This window comes from Apium graveolens, chromosome 2, assembly GCF_009905375.1.
Source record: "Apium graveolens cultivar Ventura chromosome 2, ASM990537v1, whole genome shotgun sequence".
Lineage (NCBI taxonomy): Eukaryota > Viridiplantae > Streptophyta > Magnoliopsida > Apiales > Apiaceae > Apium > Apium graveolens.
Window position 1 is genome coordinate 77,440,164 of NC_133648.1, and position 11,006 is coordinate 77,451,169.

The 11,006-nt window shown below is 41.8% G+C and overlaps 1 non-coding gene across 1 annotated transcript; it reads left to right on the forward strand.

Annotated features, from left to right (window-relative positions):
* Positions 1-10,573: 10,573 nt before the first annotated feature.
* On the forward strand, positions 10,574-10,680 carry LOC141709156 (small nucleolar RNA R71). Its single transcript, XR_012569747.1, has one exon. It is a non-coding gene; the product is annotated as a small nucleolar RNA R71 (small nucleolar RNA).
* The last annotated feature ends 326 nt before the right edge of the window (positions 10,681-11,006 follow it).

Sequence of the window (11,006 nt, forward strand, 5' to 3'; positions counted from 1 at the left end):
GTTAAAGTTAAGCTTAGGCATAAGTATAAATGTTGGAATTGAATTGATTGGGGCTGTTATGATGAGATAAGGATGGATGTTGGTTGTGTGTTTGATTTGAGGTTGAACTGCGGTTGGTTTTGAATGGTTTAAAATTGGGAAATCGCGTAAACATAGCCGTCGTAACGTCCGATTTTCTTTAGACTGTTTTTGTGCATAACATTAGGACCCGAGAAGCCCCTTCTAGATTATGGTCATTGCCATGTCTAGATAGCTCGTGTTACGAGCTTCGTTTTGATATGTAGTTCGTTCGATTCCGATGCACGGTTTAGGAGAAACGACCGTTTCAAGTAACGGCGTTTCGCGAACGAAACTTTTCCCCTCACCTTACTTTGAAACATAGGTTAAAGACCAAAAAGGGTTAATTAATGTATGAAACATTTATGGTAAGTGTGTTAGGCAGTTGGTAAGACACTCGCGAAGGAATCACCTTAAAACTCGTAAAGGTTAAATTATTAAAAATGGTGGAGCCGAGGGTACCCGAGTGACTTAAGAGAATCAATAAGCGCAAAACAAGCGTTAGAGTCTAAGTTAGTTAAAGTATAGATTTACAAGTGACTTTGGTTTAATTCCAACTTACTTGTTGTTTATAGGTTACCAGACTCGTCCCGAGCCTTTTATCACCCCAAGTCGCTCAGGCAAGTTTTCTATCCGTTATACTGTTGTTATGATGTATATATGTATATGCATTATCTTGCGATAGATGCATGTTGGTTAATTAGCAAATCTTGCGATATATTGAAGCATACTGATATGGTATATATATGCATGCCTGTTTCGTATTCTTGCCATATATATCTGTTGGTTCAGTTGATAATACCTATGCTAGAGAATAACAGTAATTTGCATATACCCTTAGTATAGGGACCCAAAGGTGAAAACATTTTCTAAAACCGGGAGTCGATGTTCCCGAGTATATTATATATATATATTTATATATATATATATGGATATAGTTTTAAAACTATTGATCGAATAAGGTTTATTCGATACCTTTATTTTGCTTAATTGAATATTAATTCGAGTATTCATTCGAGAGCTTATGACTCAGTTTATTTTATTATTTGAATATTATTTGAATATTCATTCGAGGGCTTATGACTCAGTTTATTTTATTATTTGAATATTATTTGAATATTCATTCGAGGGCTTATGACTCAGTTTATATTATTATTGAATATTACTTGGATATTCATTTGAGGATGTATGACTCCTTTATTTTATGAATATTATTTATAGTATTCATTCGAGGTATTATGACTCCGCTTATTACTTAATAATATTCTTTATTGTATTAAAGAATAAGGTGTCGATAATCAAACTTATTTTTGATTATTCAAATAAAGATATTACTTTCGTATAAGTATATCTTTGATTATTTGCTATTCATTCGAGTATAAGTTTTCCAACTTCTACCTCCATTATTCTTTATGGGAATATTATTTAAATAATAATATTCAGATATTTCTTTCATATTGGGACTGATTTATTTCATAAATCAGCATTACTCCAAACACTCTTTAAAGTGTTTTCGAGTCTTCAAAATGATTTTTAAAAGTTAGAGCAGATCCCAAAACTCATTTTTATATTTAAGATCTTCCTTTTTAAAAGGGGATTTAAATACTCGCTCAAAACCTGAGGGATCCGGGTCTATGGTGTATTTTATATTCGCAACAAGGTTGCAGTTTTGGTAAATGAATTGATTACTTACCCAACGTTCGGGAAGTAAGTCCATCTATTGAGTCGGCATAAGCAACATGGGCTCAGTGGGCGTCCATGATAGTGTAAGTGGCTCAGTGGGAGTCCATCAAATGCATAAGTGGCTGAGTGGCAGTCCAGCATAAGGTCCTATTGCGACCAGGGTGATGACCAGTGGGGAATTCGTCCATCTACTAGTAGAAAAGGTTACTTATTGGTATCTTTGCCTGATCAGCAAGATATCTGGTTTATGCCAAAATTCTTTTCCTTTCCAAATTTATTGGATATTGCAATTCTGTTCATACTTTACATAACAGAGGTTTTCAGGAAATGTATAAAGAAGATGTATATGTGGATAAATATATATATATATATATATATATATATATCAGAACTAAATGAAGTATATCATAACTTCATTTCCTTTAATAATATTTCAAAGATTTAATCTATTCAAATCTTGTCTGGTAGTCTCATCTATGTGATGAACTGTTGAAAGCTCATTATACTTTGAACAGTGGTAGTTCAAGTAGCTTTATAAATGATATAAGTGTAGTGAAGTATTTGGTAACTTCATCCCTTGTTTCTACTTATATCTAGTAAGTAATTATCTTACACATGATAAAAGATTCTAGTAAGTATCCATTTAGATACTTATATTATTGTTATCACTATATATTATCTTGCGAGCTGTAAGGCTCACTCTTGCTTTATTTCTTCATCACACAACAACAGTTAGGAAAGATGGCCAGACTCCAGCAGACCCAGCGCAAGCGCGTGGGAAGCGTCCCGCGTCTTCTCGATGATGTTGTAGCTGCTATAGCTGCAGAGGTAGATCTATTGTAGATCAGACCACCTACTTTTGAGAATCAATTATGTATAATTATAACTTGTGGCAGATAATGGCAATTAACTGTAAATTTATCAAGTAATCATTTTGGGTTGTAATAACTTTTAAATTGTGGATTCAAAGACTTGTACTTATTTCAATTTCATCTCTGAGACTATAACGGGTTGTGGTGTGTGTTAGTGTGGGGTCACAGCATAAGGTTATTTATTATTAATTAAGTGAAGTGATATTGTGGAAAGAAAGACCGTGACGACCCGGATCCCCGACCCCGGATCTGGGGGTGTTACAACTGGTCTCAAATAATGGTCCACAGTTCGTTAGTTCAGAATTCGAATCCTACCTTCAAGAAAGGGGCATCCGGCACAAGAAGTCATCAGTAGCCTACCCTCAAGGAAACAGCCAAGTTGAAGTAACAAACCGAATACTTCTCAGGGGGATAGAGAAGAGACTCAGGGAAAGCAAAACCAAATGGCCAGAAGAATTGCCTAATGTACTTTGGGCATACAGAACAAGCCCCAGAACAAGCACAGGAGAAACCCCCTTCAAGCTGGCTTATGGAACTGAAGCCATGCTACCAATTGAAGTAGGATCCCCCTCCCATCGAGCAATCAACTTTGATGAGATAGCAAATGAGGAGGGGCTCAGAACGAATATTGAGCTAATTGATGAAGTCCGAGACCAGGCAGTGGCAAGAATGGAAAAATATAAGCAGAAAATAAGAGAGCACTTCAGCAAGAAGTCCCGGGTCAAAAACTTTCAAGTTGGAGACCTGGTACTTCGAGAGACGGAAGCTTCAGACCCCACCAACACTGGAAAGCTAATGCCAAAGTGGGAAGGCCCATACAAAGTCAAGGAAGTTCTAAGGCCAGGGACATACAAGCTCATGAACATGGATGAGTCTGAAGTACCAAATACATGGCATGGACTCAGGCTAAGAAAGTTTTACCAGTAGAAAAAGCAACCAAAAGCAACCAGAACTTGTAGCCTATGGCAAGCAACCAATCTATGATCCTATATTTTGTATGAAAAAATTTGCAAATCAATGAAAAGAAATTTCCTTTCTCAGAAAGTTATTACTTTTAAATTACCAGTTATGGAAGCAAAAAACAACCCGGGTACCTTCTCATACCCGGGTTAGAAGCAAAAAAATGAAAGCAACCACTATTCGCTTAGAAAAATTCTAAGTAAATGGAGCAATCACCAATCCGGGTTAGACATACCCGGATTGAAAGCAAATTTAAAAGCAAAAAACAACCCGGATTAGCATTCAAATCCGGGATGCAAACAAACAGTATGTACTTAAATTTTCCAAGTACATAAAGCAAAAAAGCAAACATCAATCCGGGTTCAACATACCCGGATTGAAAGCAAAATTAAAAGCAAGTACATAAAGTAAAAAAGTAAACATCAACCCGGACACTGTCCCATACCCGGACCAAACCCGATATGAACCCAGTCCGGCTTAGGGGCAATAACAAGGATCCGGATTGCTCAAAAAGGAAAAACAACAGATAAAAGAAAAGCAAATATTTTCTACGACGGAAGAAAAATTCAAAGCAGGATCCGGATTGACATCAATCCGAAAAAAATCCAAATATTACATATAGTTCAAATCAAAGTACGAAATCAAGAAATCCTAGAAATGAAATTACATGGGCTGGGCCCGAGAAGCTTTGCAAAGTTGGTTCGGATCTAGAGGAAGCTGGGGCTCGGACCATCATAGGGTTCCGGTTCCCCTTGACCCTGCTCAACCGCAGCCTTTGCAGCAAGGAACTCTTGAATAAAGCTCTCCCAGGAAGCAAAGGGGTCAGTCTTTATATGGCGCTCGGCAACAACCCAGGACCTGCGTACCTCGGGAACCCCGGCCTGAGCAACCTCGAAGTCATAAACATCGCTAGCCTTAAACTCAGCAATGATGGCCTCCTTGTTCAGATTCTCTTTAGCAGCAAGCTCGGCCTTGAGCCTCTCAACTTCCTGGGCCAGCCCCTCGGCCCGGGTTTCGGAGTCCTTCAATTTCTCATTCAACCCGGCCTCCACCACCCAGAACCCCTCCCAGGCCTCCTCCAGCTCACCCCTCAGGGAATCAGAAAGCATCTTCTCAGCCTTAGTCCGGTTGTTAGCCTCCTTGAGTTCAGTGAAAGCAACATCGGAGCAAATGGACATTGCACTCCCAAGCTAAAAAAGAAAAAAAAAAGAAAAAAAAACACAAATCTATGAGCAAAGCACAAGGTAGATTAAGGGGGCATAATCCGGAACTAAGAGCATAAAAAATCAGAAATTACCTGCCCCCATTGACCTGTGACCCTCTTCAAGGCAGCAACCATATTGTAGCCCTCAACCTCCTCCCAATCTTCTTCGGAGGGGATACTGGACATGAACCCGGCCAGATCAATAAGGCTCTTTGTCCCTATCCGGATAGGAGCCCCATCCGGTCCCTTCCCCTCCGAGTCACATATGACCCGGTCAGCAACAACAGTTTTTCCGTGAGGAGGCTTTCCCGGGGCGAATTTCCTCTTCTTCGAAGGAGGTTCCTCATCAGAGATTTCCTGGACGTCCGGGATCTTAGCCAAGGGAGCATTACCCGGATCAGCAACATTCCGGGGGGCAGAAGATTCGGCACCGCCTTCTATATCCGCAGATCCGGATCCGGTACTAGGGGCCCCCTTGGTTGTCTTGTATGCCAACCCCAACGAGTTAAAAGCTGCTGCATAAGCTGAAGAGGACATTATGGCCCGAGATGCAGGGTTGTAATGCGGCAAACCTGAAAAATGGAAAAGGAAAACTATCAGCACAGGATTGATAAAAATGCAAATACTACCAAATCCGGGAGTAAAATACTGCAGCACGCCCGGATCATGGGAAGATGATTTATGCAAATTAGCGACAAGTAAAAAAGCAAAATATACGTTGATCCGGATCATCAGAGAAGGCAGAGAGACCCGGATCAAATACCAAATAGAGTTTCCTAAAATAAGCTAAAAGAAAGAGGAACGTAATCTGGATTTCCGAGTATGGATGAGAACCCGGATCACTAACAGAACAGATTAAAGAAAAACTTACAGCCAAGTTGGAACAGGAGTTTATGGTTCATAAACGTATCCCGGGTTGGCTGGAACCCGAGACTACCACAACATTTTCTAATTTGATCTACAGCCTCCCCCTCTAAGACCTCCGGGTTGAACTTCGTCTTAACCTCCCCAGCTGTGAAATATGGAAGATACCCCAAATCGTATCCCTTCAACATTAATATCTCCCCATTCCAATGTTTCAAAGAAGTCTGGTGCATAACCTGTTTGGACCTACCCGGGCCAAATCCGCACTCTGCTGCCCGAAATCTCAGCTCGTAAAAAGGTTTCTGGCTTGACCTAGAAAGATAAAATATCTGGTGGAACAACTTGAAGGTAGGCATGAGCCCGGCCTTGTTGCAGCAAGCTATGAACCAAGTCATAGACTTTATTCCATTTGGGGTTATCTGCATGGGGGATATCCTATAAACATACTTGCACAGGTGCTTGAGAAAAATATGGCAGCATGGGCTCCACCCGGACCTTAAATGCTCCAGCCAGACCGGAACAAAACCATCCGCAGGACGATGGAAGATCCTCTCATACGGCTCAGGCCACCTCCAAGCGATATCAGGAGTCAATTGAAAAGCAGCCCGAATTGCCTTGTCCATATCACCCGGGTCAGCTTCAGCATAAAAATCCTTCAGCTGGTAATGATCCCCGCTGATCCCAAATGAAGCAAAAGCTGCCTCCAGGGCGCCCGCCATCCTCGTGCCTCTCATATCTGACTCGGGTATAGTATATGCTATCTTCAAACCCGGGTGGCTTTCTAACAAAGTGATATTTAATATCGGACCAGCGGCCATCCGGGATGAAAATAACAGAGTTCTCTGGAAGTCTCTTGAACCGGAAGCTCGTAATTGTTCCCACGGACCCGGACCCCTTTCTAACCATCTCACCCCGGATCTGTTCTCTACCAGACGAATCCGGATCACTCTCCTCGTCAGAAAAGTTGGGATAGCAGTTGTATACTTTCCTAGCTCGCTCCTTGATCCGGACCATATACCTATTAAAATGAAGGTCAGTTAGCCTGGACCCTACAGATTTTATTTGTCTTACTAGGTGGTCCGGATCAGGTGCGTTATGTTAGTTTTAGCATAACCTAATGATCCGGACCACCAATGCAAGTCCAACCCGGAAAAACATCAACGATCCGGATCATGTTAACTACAATCCACAAAAAGCAAACCACCATGGACCCGGACCTTGATGCAAAAACCCAGATCCGGATCCATAGCAACAAAAAACTTAAAACAAACTCCATAAACCCGGATCCCAACGACAAACAACCCAACCCGGGTTAATATCAAAACCCTAACCCACAAACAGTTAACCCAAGAATCACAAAGCAAAATCGCCCCTTTTTACACATATATACATATATTCTAGCCAGGAACACTAAGAACAGCCATAGAAAAAACCCATAAAAACCGAACCCAAAAACCCAATTTTCGCAAGAAATTAAAACAAAAACCAAAAATCACACAGATCTGAACATACATAGCAACCAAAAGGCCATATCAAGGGCAAAACACAACGAAACTAATGATTTATACTACCGATTAGCGAAGAAGAAACCAAATCGATGTATGCATGAAAATGAAGAAAAACTACGAGAAATCAAAAAAAAAGGAGAAAAGAAAATAAAGACTTACAGATTTGTGGCACGGCAGAAAAATGGAGAACAGCGAAAGCGAAGAACAAGATCCAAGACTTCAAAATCCCGAGAATAACTTCGAAAATGCTTAGCAACGGAAGAAGAAAATGGAGACTGTTGGTTTTCTCTTTTTTATATATATATATATATGCGAATAGAGAATAAAAGGGGGAAGAGAGCAGCTTTTTATAGGGGCTGGGGAAGGACAACCACCCCTGCCACGTGGCAAGCTGCAATTGGGCCTAGGAGCGGTTACCCAAAAACGTATATATACATTTATATATGCATATTTAAAAGCTCAATTAAAACCCATAATTATTATGGGGCAGGTTTCTAGGAAGTAACTGCCCAAAATTCAAATTCGAAGGGGTGAAGAGCAGCAAAACCGTTTAAAATTCCAAAACCTTTCGAATTTCGCAGCCCAAGACCCGGATTAATAGCCATAATCCGGATCATTGCAAACCAGATACATTTCTGAAGCAAACAACCTGCCTTAAATCCTATTCTACTCTAATCCGGATTGGCATCTACTACACCAAATCCGGATTGGGGGGCAACCAGGAGCAAAAATTTTCCTAGAAGCAACTATTCTACTCTAATCCGGATTGGCATCTACTTCACCAAATCCAGATTGGGGGGCAACCAGGATCACAAATTTTCCTAGAAGCAACTATTCTACTCTAATCCGGATTGGCATCTACTACACCAAATCCGGATTGGGGGGCAACCAGGAGCAGAAATTTTCCTCCAAAGCCAACTATATAATTCTACTCTACTCCCTCATCCAGAAAATCTGCATAAGGGAGTGGGGGGCAAATGATAGGGTATAAGAGACCAGCTAGGATCCAACCTGGATCTAAAAGATACCAGGATCGACTGACCTACCAAGATCCCCCTCTCCCAGGCCCGGGTCTATCCTGTTGACCGGATCCGGATCGACTTGCGTACCCGGATCCGGATCCACCTGCATACCCGGATCCGGATCTCAGCAACCATAAGGGGGTCTCAGCAAACACATGACATCCCACAACCCACCAAGGAGGGGTACGTTGGCACGTGACTATGACAGCTATCAACAACCAACACCCCAGACAAGCACGACGCGTGTCAGAGGCCGTTAGGACACTCTGGAGGTGGTCCTCCCCTGGACACGTGTAAGCAATCCGCCCAAGCCAGGCGTCCTCCGCTCCCAAGATCCAACGGCCCAGATTTAGAGGTAACTACCCCTAAACCCTGCCTTGGGGCTATATATACCCTCAAGACTGAAGGGTTTAGGGGGGGGGAAATATTTTTACTCTTACACTCACACACTCTCATATACTCAAAAACATACAGTAGCCGTCACATATAAACACACACACAGCAGCCTCTAAATTACATAAACATATATCCCTTCATCTTCTCCAAAGCCTGTTCTCATTCTCACACCGGAGGCACCGTGGGAGCCAAACCCCCCTTCCAGTGTTGTTTTGCAGGCGCCCAACCAGCAGCTACACCTCACCCCCGCACAGAAGATCCAGGAATGCCGTCGGACGGAGCCGCCCACTCACCGGAGTTATCACTCATTGCCTTCATCATCTTCACTGTCAAAATCCCCTAATAAGGCTTTTTCTAAGGCGTTAGACCTTAGCACATGATCAAGTTCTGAAATAACTGCAGAATCGACCAAATCCACCTTGAAGCACTCCCCATCTTCTGTAGGGAATTTTATCACATTGAATATATTGAATGTTACATCTTGATCTTGCACCCTCATAGTGAGTTCACCTTTTTGCACATCTATCAAGGTATGGCATGTGGCCAAGAAAGGTCTTCCAAAGATTATGGAAATCTTCTTATCTTCCTCGAAATCCAGAATGACAAAATCTGCAGGAAAGATGAGCTTGTCTACCTTTACTATCACGTCCTCCACAATGCCTCGTGGGTATGTAATCGAACGATCAGCCAATTATAGAGACATGTAGGTGGGCTTCGGATCAGGAAAATTCAACTTTTTGAAGATAGACAACGGCATTAGATTGATGCTTGCTCCCAAATCACAAAGGCACTTATCAAATGACAACTTTCCAATGGTGCAAGGAATGGTGAAGCTACCTGGATCCTTAAACTTTGGAGGTAACTTTTTTTGCAGAACGACACTGCACTCTTCCGTCAGAGCAACGGTATCAAGATCATCCAGTTTCACCTTTCTCGAAAGAATACCTTTCATGAATTTCACATAACTAGGCATTTTCTCAAGAGCCTTAGCGAAAGGTATGTTAATGTGAAGTTTCTTGAATACCTCCAGAAACTTAACAAATTGCTTGTCCAACTTTTGTTTTTGCAATCGCTTAGGAAAAGGTGGTGGAGGATAGAGATGTTTCTCCCCTGTATTACCCTCAGGCAGAGTGTGTTCAATAGTAGTCTTCCTTGGTTCCCCCTCTTTCTCCTTTTGCTTTCCTTCTTCATCTACAACTTCAACTTCTACATCTTTTGCTTTTTCAGCATCAACATCTTTTCCAGACCTTAAGGTGACAGTTTTGACTTGCTCTTTAGCTTCCTTCCTGCCTGGCACTTCAGTATCGCTGGGAAGTGTGCCAGGTTGATGATTGAGCAAGGCATTGTCTATTTGTCCAATTTGATTTTCCAAGGATAGAAACAGCCTGACTTTTACACAACAATTTTAACTCCTCGAAATCAGCACTAGAAGGTGGAGCAGCACCTCCTTGTTGAGAATATATTTGCCTTTGAGAAAATTGCTGAGGTTGCTGGAATCCAGGTGGATTAAACTGTTTATTTACAGCTTGCTGATATGGTTGCTGAACAGCATTCTGATTATTGCTCCAGCTGAAATTGGGATAATTTCTGTTATTAGGATGATAAGTAGCGGGCACAGGCTACTGCGGTCTCTGAAAATTGTTCACATACTGAACAGATTCATTAACAAGAGAACATTGATCCGTAGCATGAGAGCCTGCATAAAGCTCACAAACACTAGCTATTTGATTTATGCCATAGTTGGTTAAAGAATCGACCTTCATAGACAGCGCCTGGAGCTGCGCTGCAATAGTTGTAGCTGCATCAACTTCCAAAATACCTGCTATTTTCTCAGGCATCATCCTTTGAGTTGGGGTTTGATACTCGTTTGCAACCATAGTTTCAATGAGATTATAGGCCTCAGTATAGCTTTTGGCCCAAAAGGCGCCTCCAGAAGCTGCATCGAGCATGGGTCGAGATTGGACCCCCAAACCATTGTAGAAACCAATGATCACCATCTAGTCAGGCATACCATGATGTGGACACTTTCTCAATATCTCCTTGTAGCGCTCCCAAGCTTCACATATAGATTCTCCTGGTTGCTGTGCAAACTGAGTAAGAGCACTCCTCATAGCTGCAGTGTTGGCCATTGGATAGAACTTCACCAGAAACTTTTGCGCAAGATCTTAGTGATGGACCCAGCTAGTAACGAATGTAACCAGTCCTTGGCTTTGTCCCTCAGAGAACATGGGAAAAGCCTCACCTTGATAGCCTCATCAGTGACACCATTATATTTGAAAGTACTACAGATCTCGACGAAATTCCTAAAATGCATGTTGGGATCTTCAGTCGCAGCCCCTCCAAAAGAAACAGAATTCTGCACCATCTGAATAGGTGCCCGGCTTGATTTCAAAAGTATTGGCCTGAATAGCCGGATGAATAATGCTGGACTGAATGCCAT